At 39.6% G+C, this 13,117-nt stretch overlaps 1 protein-coding gene and 1 pseudogene across 2 annotated transcripts in view; both read right to left on the reverse strand.

Moving 5' to 3' along the window:
• BMPR1A (bone morphogenetic protein receptor type 1A) overlaps positions 1–13,117 on the reverse strand; it is a 167,626-nt gene that overhangs the window by 106,165 nt on the left and 48,344 nt on the right. The window lies entirely within an intron of this gene.
• Positions 9,612–9,753, reverse strand: LOC120367507 (U2 spliceosomal RNA; annotated as a pseudogene).

Raw genomic sequence — 13,117 nt, forward strand, 5'->3', positions numbered from 1 at the left:
CACTGCACTCCAGCCTGGGCAACAGAGAGAGACTGTGCCTCAAAAAAAAAAAAAGAAAAGAAAACTGAAGCTGTGCACAGTGGCTCACACCCGTAATCCCAGCACTTTGGGAGGCCGAGGCAGGCAGATCACCTGAGGTCAAGAGTTTGAGACCAGGCTGACCAAAATGGTGAAACCCCATCTCTACTAAAAATACAAAAATTACCTGAGTGTTGAGGCAGAGACACCTATAATCCCAGCTACTCGGGAGGCTGAGGCAGGAGAATCGCTTGAACCCAGGAGGTGGAAGTTGCAGTGAGTCAAGATCGCACCATTGCACTCCAGCCCGGGCAACAGAGCGAGACTCCCATCTCAAAAAAAAAAAAAGAAAAGAAAAGAAAACTGAAGCTCATGGTGGTTAAGTTGCCTTCTCAAAGTCACATGGTTAATACATGGTAGAGTTGGCATTTAAACCCAGATTAGCCAGACTCTAAACACTGTACTTATAATCCTAATGCCACACATTTTCTTCCCAAATCCTGTACCAATTGCCCATGACTGTGATAATGGTTGTACAGATCTGTGAGTATACTAAAAACCACTAAAGCGTGCCCTTTAAATAACTGTAAGGTATATGAATTATATCTTAATAAAGCTATTTCAAACAACCATTATCAAAAAAATAGTAAAATCAGCTACAGGGTCCTGGGGTTTTACCACACAGAGACTCAGACTAGACTAAAAAGGAAAGCTGAATTCATTTCAGATAGAAAAATAAATATTTTTAAAACAGAAAGATTTAGAACCTATATATAAATACATGATACATGCTAAAGTTGGACCTAAATAATGAATAAAGTATAAATCAAGAAATATCTGTGAGGCCAGGCACATTGGCACAGGTCTATAATCCCAGCACTTTGGGAGGCCAAGGTGGGTATCTCTTGAGCCCAGGAGTTCAAGACCAGCCTGGGAACATGGTTAAACCACATCTCTACAACAATACAAAAATTAGCTGGGTGTGGTGGTACCTGCCTGATGTCCCAGCTACTTAGCAGGCTGAAGTGGGAAGACCACTTAAGCCCAGAGGTCAAGGCTGCAGTGAGCTATAATTGCGCTACTGCACTCCAGCCTGGATAGAGCCAAGAACCCGTCTCAAGAAAAGAAAAGGGGGAGGGGGGGAAGGGAAGAAAAAAGAAACATCTGTGGGCAATGATAATGTCACAGTAATCCCCTTATCATTAAGTCCCAATATTTTGCCGAGAGAGGGGTAATAACATGATCATATTGTTACTCACTTTTAGCAAGGGAACAGCACAAAATGTGGGCAATAGCGTGTTTTTTGACAAATGTAATGAAGTTCATGGTCTTCTGTGCCACCTCAGGGGGTATAAATAAGTGCAGCCTCTCTAGAGAGCAACTTAGCAACTCAGTGATGTATCCACTAGCCCACCAATCCTACTAATAAAAATCCACATTAAAAAAAAAATCATGTTGTGCATCCAGATTTAGCGACATGTATGGTCTAACAACATGCTTAGTGACAGGAGAAGCAAAAACAAAAATAATGCAAACTACAGTACAGTCAGACAATATTTTAACAACAGCTGATGTTTATTAAGTTCCAAAAATTATTTTTATGTGTTATCTCACTTAATATTTACAGCAACCCTAGAAGTTAGGTAAGAATGTTATCACTATCTTCAAGACGAGGAAACTGAAACCCAGAGCAGTAACTTACTTCAGTTCACATTGCAGCAAGTAACTGATTTGAACCAGGGCAGTCTCAACACTGCTACTTTGTGTAACTACAAACGATATACCACAAGAGAATAAGTGCTTGGAAATATACTCACAATATATGAAGATAGAAAAAAAACAGATCACAAAATAAGCACCATGTGATCCTACTCTGTTTAATGCTTTTAAAAAGAGAGTGATGGAAATGATCTGCCCTCAAGTTTAGCAATAGGTACTGCTGGTGTTACAGGTGATAACTGTCTTCTTTATACTTTTTTATTTTCCAAATTTTCTACTGCAGGAAAATTTTTAAAAATTTTCCAAATTTTTTAAATGAGCTTCTTTAAAAAAAAATAATAATAATAAGTGAAAAGATGATTGTAATTTGAAACACTGCAAAAAAGAACAAGTAACAAAAACCATGGAAGCAGCAGTTAAATCTGCCACTGGGGTTGCTGATCCATTCCAGGGAAGTGGTAGCTGCCAACCCGGCAGTGGCCAGGAAGAAGTATATGAAACAATGACAGGGGCTACAGAGGCATCAACTAGCATCCTGAGGAGTCCAGAGGGGAGGGCAAGGAGCACGGTACATTCTGAGGTAATGGCAGTATCAAGGGAAGGTCTGGCTAGTTTGTTTTGAACTTGAAGGAGATTTGATCAGTGCTACAATAGAACTAGAAACAGTCAAGGATGGAGAGATGGATAATGAGAGGGAGGTCTCAGAAGATAAGGGCTGAGCCTTAGAAAATGGGAAAACTTCATGTGAAAAAGCAGAGAAGGAAGAAAAGAACTCATACAGTGATCTCTGCGATACAGACAGAAGAAAATGACAGAATATAATTTGGTACCCTCAAGCTTCTATAAGAAAAAAAAAATGGTGTCATCTTCCAAACAAAAAAGGTGATTCTGGGTGCGGTGGCTCATGACTATAACCCCAACACACTGGGAGGCCAAGGCAGGAAGACTGCCTAAACCCAGTAGTTTGAGACCAGTCATGGCAAGACCCCATCCGTACCCAAAATTTTTAAAAAGTTAGCCAGGCATGGGGCACACTCCTATAGTCCCAGCTATCAAGAGGCTAGGGTGAGAGGACCACTTGAGCCTGGGAGGTCAAAGGCTGTAGTGAGCCATGTTCAAACCACTGTACTCCAGCCTGGGTGACAGAGCAAGATCCTGTCTCAAAAAAATAAAACAAAAACTAAAGTAAAAGCATGGGATCCGGTACAGGGTGAGAGGCAGGGTTAATGGGAAAAGTGCTAGAAAGCAGTTGGATTCACCTTTTGCCAGAGCTAGCAGAAACGATCAGCCTAATCATTCCATGACCACAAATTCTCCTCTACACAATTCACATTACAGACATAAATAAGAATACTGAAAAAAGTTAGAAAAATCACTTCCTCTTCACAGTTAACATGTACAGAAGCTACACCACTTAGAACTGAAGAACCCATGGTATGCCTGGAGACTATTACCCCCATCAGTAATCTCAAGGATAACAACTACTACCATAATCCATGAAGCTGACGTAGTAAGTGCCATTACTTTTAGGAAATGAGATGCACAGGCCAAAGAAGCACCAGGCTTCACGCAAAAATTTCTAATTTTTCAATAAAAACATCTCTTCTGTACACTCTTCAAATCTGGAGTTTCACTGATTCAGTTTCTCTAGACAATCAACTGCCCATTTTTTGCCAAAATGAGGGAGGGGTACTGAATTACTATGGTAGGGTCAGTACTGTGGCTTAGCCACAAATGTGACCCTGTGTGTAATTTTAAATTTCCTAAGCAGCTTCATGAGAAAGCCAAAAATAATTTTAATAAATCTTATTTAACCCAATGAACACAAGATGTTATTTAAATATATTTAATATATAAAAATTAAGATATTTTACATCTTTTTTTTCCAAATATAGTATTACTTTAAAGTTACAGCACATCTTAATTCTGACTAGCCACATTTCAAGTACTCAATAGCCACATGTAGCCCAGTGGTTGCCATATTACAAAGAACAGGTCTAAGTGATACTGTGGTAACAAATAACTCCAAAATTTCAATGGTTTAGCACAACGGAAGTTTACTTCTGCCTCATGTAATATGTCCAACATCGGCAAGCAGGGGCTATTTCCAGTTATTCAAAGAGCCAGGCTGACCACCTTGTTCCTGCATCAAATGAATCATATGACCAGGGATATACTAGGCAAGAAAGAGACCAGAGCAGCTTCATGGGCTTTTCATTATGCCAACTCGGAAGTAACACAACTTCCTTCAAAGTCCACTGGCCAGCTTCGGTCATCTGATCCCACCTAACATCAAGGAGAAAAGGAATTAAATGTTGCCATCAGCCTGGGACTAAGGAAGACCTAGATGTGGACAAGCACTAAGAAGTCACTGCCACAGGCAGGCACCTGGCATGTGGGCAGGTGTGAGGCACAGGATCTCAGCCCTAGATTCCAGGGTATCACTATTCCATATAAAGATTTTTAAACCAGTGTTCAGCCTGAACTCTCATCTCCAGCTACAAATAAAACGAGTGCCTGCAAATCTCCGGCCTTGAGAGAGGTAAACACTGATTTGCTTCTTACATGTCCCTCTACAAGCCAAATAACAAGTCTTCGCTGGAATGAACAGTGGGCACATTTGAAGATGCAGATGGTGCACAGGGCCTATAGCGTTAAGGGTTGAAGTGGACACAGCAGTCAAGCCCTGCTGAACTTGAAAATGACCAACCAGACCTCCCTTCTAGGACAGAGCCTTGCTCACACAAGGGGGTAAAAAACCCTGCTGAGAATTAAAACAAAACTGAACAGAAAAAGGTAATCCAGAAGCTAAGGAAAGATGAGCCCCACATAAAAGTGAGAGACAGTAATAAAAACAGGAGATTTCAAAGACAATCCGTCTTTCATAATGGAAAACAATTCTGTGAAGTTACAAATGCTATCCTGAGTCACTGTGTCTTCTTCCGAACATTCAGGAAAATGAATTTCCAATAAAACTGACCCATGGCAAAGTTTTCAGTTTGCCATGAGATCCAAATCTCATAGAACTTAAAAGAAAATGGGGAAGGGGCCAGGCACAGTGACTCACACTTGTAATGCTAGCACTCCGAGGCCAAGGTGGGTGGATTACCTGAGGTCAAGAGTTCAAGACCAGCCTGGCCAACACTGTGAAACCTTTTCTCTACTAAAAATACAAAAAGTAGCCAGGTGTGGTGGCAGGTGCCTGTAATTCCAGCTTCTTGGGAGCCTGGGGCAGGAGAATCGCTTGAACCCTGGAGGCAGAGGTTGCAGTGAGCCAAGATTGTGCCACTGCACTCTAGCCTGGGAAACAGAGCAAAAACTTTGTCTCAAAAAAAAAAAAAAAACAACAAAACAGGGAAGGAATAGCGAACAAAAGGACATCCTTACACACAAATAAATCATGCTAGAAGGCCAAAACACAAGAGAGATTAAAATTATAGTCTACTATTAATATTTCAAAATGAGCTAAAAACATTAAGAAAATTATATAAAGTAATAAAATAATTAGAAATAAAAAAATAAAAAATTTATTTGAGAAATAAAACCAAAGGAACACAAGAATGAATAAACATAACGGCTAATGCCTTATGAGAAACCGAAGGTAAGAAGGAAGATAATTCTAAAAATCAGAAAAGAAATGACGAAATAAAAGGATTATAAAGAAAAGTAACAAAAATTGTTCCGATTTTTTATATAATAGGAATCCCTGGAGAAGGCAAAAGCAAAACAGGCAACACTAAAAACTGTAATCCAAAAAATTTTTGCCAAAATTAAGAAAAAAGAGCTAAATGTGGTGGTGCCTGTAGTCTCAGCATTATGGAAGCTGAGGCGAGAGGATCGCCTGAGCCCAGGAATTAGAGGCCAGCCAGGACAACATTGCAGGACACCAGAAAAAATACAGAAACTATATATTTAAGGCACATATTACACACTGGAGAATACTGAGCCAAAATAATCCACACCAAGATATAGTAAAATTGAAAGATTTTTAAGGAAAAAATAAATTTGAGCATCTAGGCAAAAGCATCAAGTAACTTATAAAGGAAAAAAACTATATTAACAACAGATTTTCCAAAAGCAACATATTATGCTAGAAAATAAAATAAAATATTCAAGGAAGGAAAACGAAAGTCAAGAATTTTATGGCCAATAGAACTAACTTTCAAGTATAAACATTACACATATTATCAACATACAAAAACTCAGACAATATTGTTCCCAGGAGCCCTTCTAGAGGAATCTACTAGAAAATGAGTTTCAGAGACCAGTGTAGGTAGAGAATACTAACATAGGACTAGAGGTGAGCACTAGACAGTTACCTGTAGACTACCCAGGGACGAAGAGGAAGAAGGTACAAGGGCGCTAACGAGTGTGTGCTCTAATGGTGACATGACCTGGTGATATATGGAATACAACTGTACAAGGAATGGGGGAAATGGAGAGTGCATGCAAAGAATGGTTTTAACTGGTTTCAACCCATGGTGGGGATATTAGTATTGTTGTGTAACTGTCCAAGACATAATGTGTGACAAAATAAATGAGTAATTATCAAATATTCTACCATACCTGTGTCCTTGAAAATCAGAATTCCCAGGACAGTACTTCCTAGCACTATCCACTGAAAAGACTTAGAGATGAAGAAAATCCCTACAACAGTCCTGGCTGTGGTTTTGAAATATCATTTCCCACTGAAAAAAATCCAAGGCTTCTTGGAGATATTCCAGGTGTGAGGCAGAAATTGTCAAAGATGTTCCTGGAATGTCTCATTTTATAAGGGAGTGAGGGGACTAATCAAAGACTATTTGAGTCACTTCAGAAGAACTCAGGAGCCTCCCATAAGAGGCTCCCCTTGGCGAAAAATGAACAATTTGAGCTTCAACAACTGTAAGAATTACAACGGACTGAACCCCAATAAATAAGTTTATAACAATTCAAAAAACAAAAAGGAAAGAAAATCACCTTTAGAGAAGATAGGAAACCAATTCATTATTTTAAAAATTGTTACAATTCCAACTATATGACATTTCTGGAAACAGCAAAACTGTGAAGACAGTAAAAAGATCAGCAGTTGCCAAGGGTTAAGAGGAAACAGGCAAAGAGCACAGAGGATTTATAGAGCAGTGAAACTATGCTGTATGATACCATAATGGTGAAGAGCCATCACTCTGCACTTAATATAGTATGATAATGTACAACACCAAGAGTGAACCCTAATGAAACCTACAGACTTTGGGTAATAAGGACATGTCAACACAGATTCATCAATTGGAAAAAATGTGCCACTCTAGTGGGGGATGTTGACAGTGGGGCAGGCTATGTACGTGTGGATGGGGGGGATACGGGAACTCTTCGTACTTTTTCAATGTTGCTGTGAACCTGAAACTGCTCTAAGAAATATTCTATTTTTAAAAACTGCTAAGTAAAAGGAGAGAATCAAACATGTATCCTGTCTTTCCTATTCCTTGGAAAACTAAAAGGTACACAGCTCTTTAGGAATATGCTGGTAATCCCATTCCTAGGTACTTCGCTGGTGAAATGTAACCTATGCGCAAGTGAGAAATCTATATATGAATGTATAGAGCAGCTCTGTTCATCATTGCCAAAAACTGGAAACACCACAAAAGTCCTTCTAAAGGTGAACGAATAAAAAACTGGCACATCCATCCAATGGAATGATAATCAACCACAGAAAAGGACAACACTCTTGACACATGCAACTAGTGGATGACCCACAAAAGGCATAATGCTGGTCCGAGGTATATTAGGGCACCTGGGGGCTAGTCATGGTGGTGCCCACAGGGAAGGAGGAGGGAATGCGTGAAGAAGAGCAAGCCTCCGGCACTACCATGGACTGCAGGCTGCCTAGTTCTTTTTCTCCCCTAGACTTTTCACTGCCTGAGGAATTTCCAGTTTTTACTGCTGCAGCAGCTGCTACCCCAGTTTCTTCTGTTGTCCTAACCAGGAGCCCCCAGCATGGAAATGCAGCTCCCCGTCTCCCCTCAGCAGTCTGGTCTAGCCCACCACAAAGAATTCACCATGACCTGCCAAGTGAAGCGTTTCATTGAGATTGGGTGTGGGCTCCCACCTGGATGGTCTTCAGAACCAGAGCCCAGGCTGCACCTGGGATTCTCTACGAAATTCAGTGGGAGAGAAGATTCTGTCCCTCCACAGTTGCTCCCTGGGCGCCCTGGACCCTTCCTGCTGCCGTGTCCTCACTGAGCACTCTGAGGAGCAGGCCTTCCACGTCAGCTACCTGGATATTGAGGAGCTAAGCCTGGGTGGACTTTGCCAATGTGTGGTCTTGAAGTTTCTCCCCACAAACTGCTTACTAGTTACAAGGGGGAAAACAGTAATTATAGAGAGAAAAAACTGGACAACGCCTTGACCATGTAATCAAAATTAACATGACCAATAACAGGTAGGACGTAGTATGCTTCTGAGTCTGATACCCTGAGAAGGTCACATCGTCATTTATGCAGACTTCTGGCCAGAGATGTACCACCTGAATCTAATAATGAGAAAATACCAACCCCAAAGTGAGGAATATTCTATAATAACTGGGCTGGTGTTCTTCAAAAATGTTAATGTCATGAAAGACAACAGGTAGCTAAGGAACTGCTTCAGAGTAAAGGAGATTAGAGAGGCAGGATAACCAAACGCAATATGTGTTTCCAGATTGAATCCTCCCACTGGAGGGGAAAAATGCTTAAAAAAAAAACCCTCAGTTGGGACAACTGACAAAACTAGAATATAGACTGCAGACTGAAGTGCCATCTCAATGTTAAACTTCCTGAATTTCGTAACTCAAGTATGATTAAATAGTAGAATACCCATGTCCTTAGAAAATGGAAACTGAAATAGCAAGGGTAAAGGGGCATAATATATACAACCTCACTCTCAAAAATTGTGTGTGTGTGTGTGTGTGTGCGTGTACACAAGTAGGAGAGGAGAGAAGCAGAGAATTATAATGCAAATATGGGAAAATGTTAAAAATTGGTGAACATGGGTATAAGTATAGGCGTTCACAATGGTATTTCTGCATCTTTTCTAAGTATGAAATGATTTCAAAATAATAAAAATAAAAACATAAATGAATTAAATTCATATATTTGTTTGTTTGTTTTTGTTTTGAGACAGAGTTTTGCTCTGTTGCCCAGGCTGGAGTGCAATGGCATGATCTCAGCTCACTGCAACCTCCACCTCCCAGGTTCAAGTGATTCTCCTGTGTCAGCCTCCTAAGTAGCTGGGATTGCAGGCATGTGCCACCATAACCGGCTAAATTTGTATTTTTAGTAGAGATGAGGTTTCTCCATGTTGGTCAGACTGGTCTCAAATTCCCAAACTCAGGTGATCCGGCTGCCTCAGCCTCCCAAAGTGCTGGGATTACAGACATGAGCCACCGCACCCGGACTAAATTCATATATTGAAGTTCTAACCCCCAGTACCTCACACCATAAATTTGTAAACAGGGTCTTTACAGAGGTAATTAAGTTAAAATGAGTTTATTAGGGTTGGCCCTAATCCAATATGACTAGCATCCTTATAAAAAGGAGGCATCTGGATATGACACCACAGACATGGGGAGAGACAGGGATGAAACTGCCATCTGAAAACCTAAGGAATGATTGAGGCTACCGGCAGTTAGGAAGGAGGCCAGAAGCAGATCCTTCCCTGGTCCCTTTGGAGAGAGCATGTCTCTGCGGACACCCATATTTTGGATACCTCGATTTTGGAAGTATAGCCTCTACAACTGGGAGACAATAAATTTCTGCTATTCTAAACCCAAACAAACAAACATAAAACACGATAAGTTCTATATCATAAAAACACCTACAAACACAAAGCTAAAGTAAATTCCAAACTTTTTATAGATATGAGACATACTTGACCAAATAAAGGTGTTTAAAAACACAAATACTTGGGTTATCACTGGTGCTCACAAAATAAAGATAAAGGAAATCATCAGACACCAACCTTGCACTACACTTGATCTTAGCCAGAAGGCCGAGAAGCGATTCAACCTTGCACTATAAAGAAAACCATGTGTGGCCAGCCGCGGTGGCTCACAACTGTAATCCCAACACTTTGGGAGGCAAAGGTGGGCAGATCACTTGAGGTCAGGAGTTCGAGACCAGCCTGGCAAACAATGGTGAAACCCCGTCTCTGTTAAAAACATAAAAATCAGCCAAGCGTGCTGGCACATGGTTGTAGTTCCAGCTACTCAGGAGGTTGAGGCAGAAGAATCACTTGAACTCAGGAGGGGGAGACTGCAGTGAGGCAGGATGGCACCACTGCACTTCACATAATAAGACTGTCTCAAAAAAAAAAAAAAAGAAAACCATGTGATATAGAACACTAACCAAACCCATACATTATCCCATAATAAATGGTTCTAATGTAACTAAGTCCCAATTGTGAATATATTAACTTATTTAGCAAAATTATCATTATTTAAAGATGATATATTTTAAAAACCCTAAGAGAATAAACTGAAAAATTATTAGAAAAAGAAAGTTAAACATGTTGAATAACTTAATAAAAATTAGTAAGTTGACTATGTATTAACAAAACTGGTTAGAAAATTTAGTAGAAAAACAGCATCATTCACAGTAGCACCCAAAAATATAACAAACATGAGAAAAACTACAGAACTTTACTGAAAGTCAAAAAAAGACTATGTAGGAAAGATGACACGCCATTTTATGAAACAGTAAACTATATACTGTAAAGATGGTCATCCTCTCCAAATCAAATCAATCATCAATCATTATTAACAGGCTTTTAAGTAGAATCAGACCAAAAATTTCTAAAGACATTTGGAAAAATAAACATTCTCACTTTTGAAACAACTATCCTCACAAAGATTTGCTTTGCCAAGTATTAAAATGTACACAAAGCTATACTCATATAAACAGTATGATTCCACTATCAAGAGACAGGTCACTAGAGACCAAAAGTAGACCCAAATGTATATGAGAATATAATAAAAGCAACATCTCAAATCAATAAAAGATGGTGAGAGAATTTGCTAACCATCCGGGAAAAAATTAAGTTAGAGCCTTACCTCATGTAACAAAACTAATTCCAGATAAATAATACATTCAAATATAAAATGTAAAACTATAAAAGAACTAGAAAACACTACTGTAATGGGGAAAGAAATTTCTAAGTTTGACATCAAAAGTAGAAACCATAAAGAAAAATTTGGCTGATTTAAATTGTTATTAAAAATAGTAATGGCCAGGCAAGGTGGCTTATGCCTGGAATCCCAACACTGTGGAAGTCAAGGACTGCTTGAAGCCAGGAGTTTGAGATCAGCCTGGGCAACAAAGCAAGATGCTGTCTCTTTAAAAAATTAAGTAACACCAAATTTAATTTTCTTCTGTTTCATGTAGAAATCTTGGTAAGCTTGTGACATTACTACAATTATGTTGTGCTTTAGAGTTGTGGCTATGGCAATTAACACCACTACCTTTTATTCTACCCATCTGACTTCATTTTAAAGAAAATAATTTCTCACTTTGACAACTGGCTTTTCCTATGATTAGGAAGTTATGCAGGAAAAAAGGACTTAATTTTTTTTTTTTTTTTGAGACCACATCTTGCTTTGTTGCCCAGGCAAGAGTGCATATCCATAGCTGAGGCCACAGGCATGTGCCGCAACACATGGCTAATCCTTTTCTTTTTTGTAGACACGGAATCTCACTATGTTGTCCGCACTGATCTCCAACTCCTGGGCTCAAGCAATCCTCCTGCCTTAGGCTCCCAATTAACTCCCCCACCTTTTTTTTTTGCTAATATTCTATGTTAATGAATGAGAAATATCTGTAAGGATGTTTTTTCTCCCTCAAGCTTGTATCAGCCGATCTGAGAGCTACTTGAACTTCGACTGGTTAAATGACCTAGGTTATAAACAAATGTTCTGAAGGAGAAAAATGTGTTTATTTGAATGTGACATCCCACATCAAATTCTTAGTTTCTTCTCCCTTTCCTCTACATCATAGTCATTCCAGTATTTGTAATTGCAATATAGAGGCAAAAAGTACTCCTAATACAGTTCAGATTCTTTAACATGGGTTATTTTTACTTTCCAAGTCCTATTTTTTACACTTTCATAAATTAGCTCAAAATGTAGAATATAGTATGTAGTATATAAGGCCAGAATATGATACTCACTGCACACAGGGTCTAAGTGATTCAGGGTAAGGGCATAAGCTAACAAGACACCATCCTCAGCCCTGATCTGGTGCAAACCTCATCACCATCTGGACTATGCTGAAAGATGTGGAAGGCTGTATGCAGAGTTTAGTCACAGTGGCTAAGAATTTGGCACAGGCAAGCCAGTGTGTTAAACGCTACTGAGAGACTAAAGGAGATGGGGCAGGACCATGGAGGCCCTCAATGACACTGACAAGAATGATGTGAGGAATGCAAACTGTGGTGGACAGGAGAATAGGAATCAGGCAGATTAAACAGTTGAAGGAAGGTGGAGGAGAGGAGGTGTTGCAAGCAGACCATCCCTGAAGCATCTGGCTAAGGAAGGGGATGGTAGCTTTTTTTAAGAGAATGCTTGGGTTTTCTTATCAAGTCTCTACCAGAGATTGTTTGCTGACAGGAATGAGCCAAAAAAAAGGGAGGGTAAAGACTAAAGCAAAGAGCGGAGAAACAGTCAAAATTCACATAGATACCATATACAAACAAGGCTAATTAGGTGATATTCATCTCTAAGCTTCTATCAGGCTGGTTACAGTGGCTCACATCCATAATTCCAGCACTTTGGGAGGCTGAGGTGGGTGGATGGCTTGAGCCCAGGAGTTCAAGACCAGTCTGAGAAACATGGTGAAATCTCATCTCTATAAAAAATACAAACCATCAGTCTGGCACGGTGGTGCACTCAGGAGGCTGAGGCGGGAGGATCACCGGAGCATGGGAGGTCAAGGCTGCCATGACAGCGCCACTGCACTCCAGCCCGGGTGACAGAATGAGACCCTGTCTCAAAAAATACGTAAAACAAAAGTTAAAGAATTAAAAAAATAAGCTTATGTCAGCCTCACTAGAAATTATTTAGCATTTTAGTATAGATTGTTCTGCCCATATTTTTACATTCTATGCAAACAGTATTTCCAAATAAGCTCATATTTGCAATTACTGCCACGTAAAACGTAAGAAATTTCTTGCTATCTCTAGACACTTAGGAAGTTTCTCATCATACATATGTACATGAAAGTTCTTTTCCTTGCAGCACCGTTACCAATTTTATTCTCGTTTTAAAATAATTGCTTTCAATGCATGAATTCCTCTTCTAGCTAAAGTTTTTATTAAGTATCTTCTTCACATACATTAATTGCTATGAATTACGTCTTAACTCCTAAGAAACAGG

This window comes from Saimiri boliviensis, chromosome 12 (genome assembly GCF_048565385.1).
Source record: "Saimiri boliviensis isolate mSaiBol1 chromosome 12, mSaiBol1.pri, whole genome shotgun sequence".
Taxonomy (NCBI): domain Eukaryota; kingdom Metazoa; phylum Chordata; class Mammalia; order Primates; family Cebidae; genus Saimiri; species Saimiri boliviensis.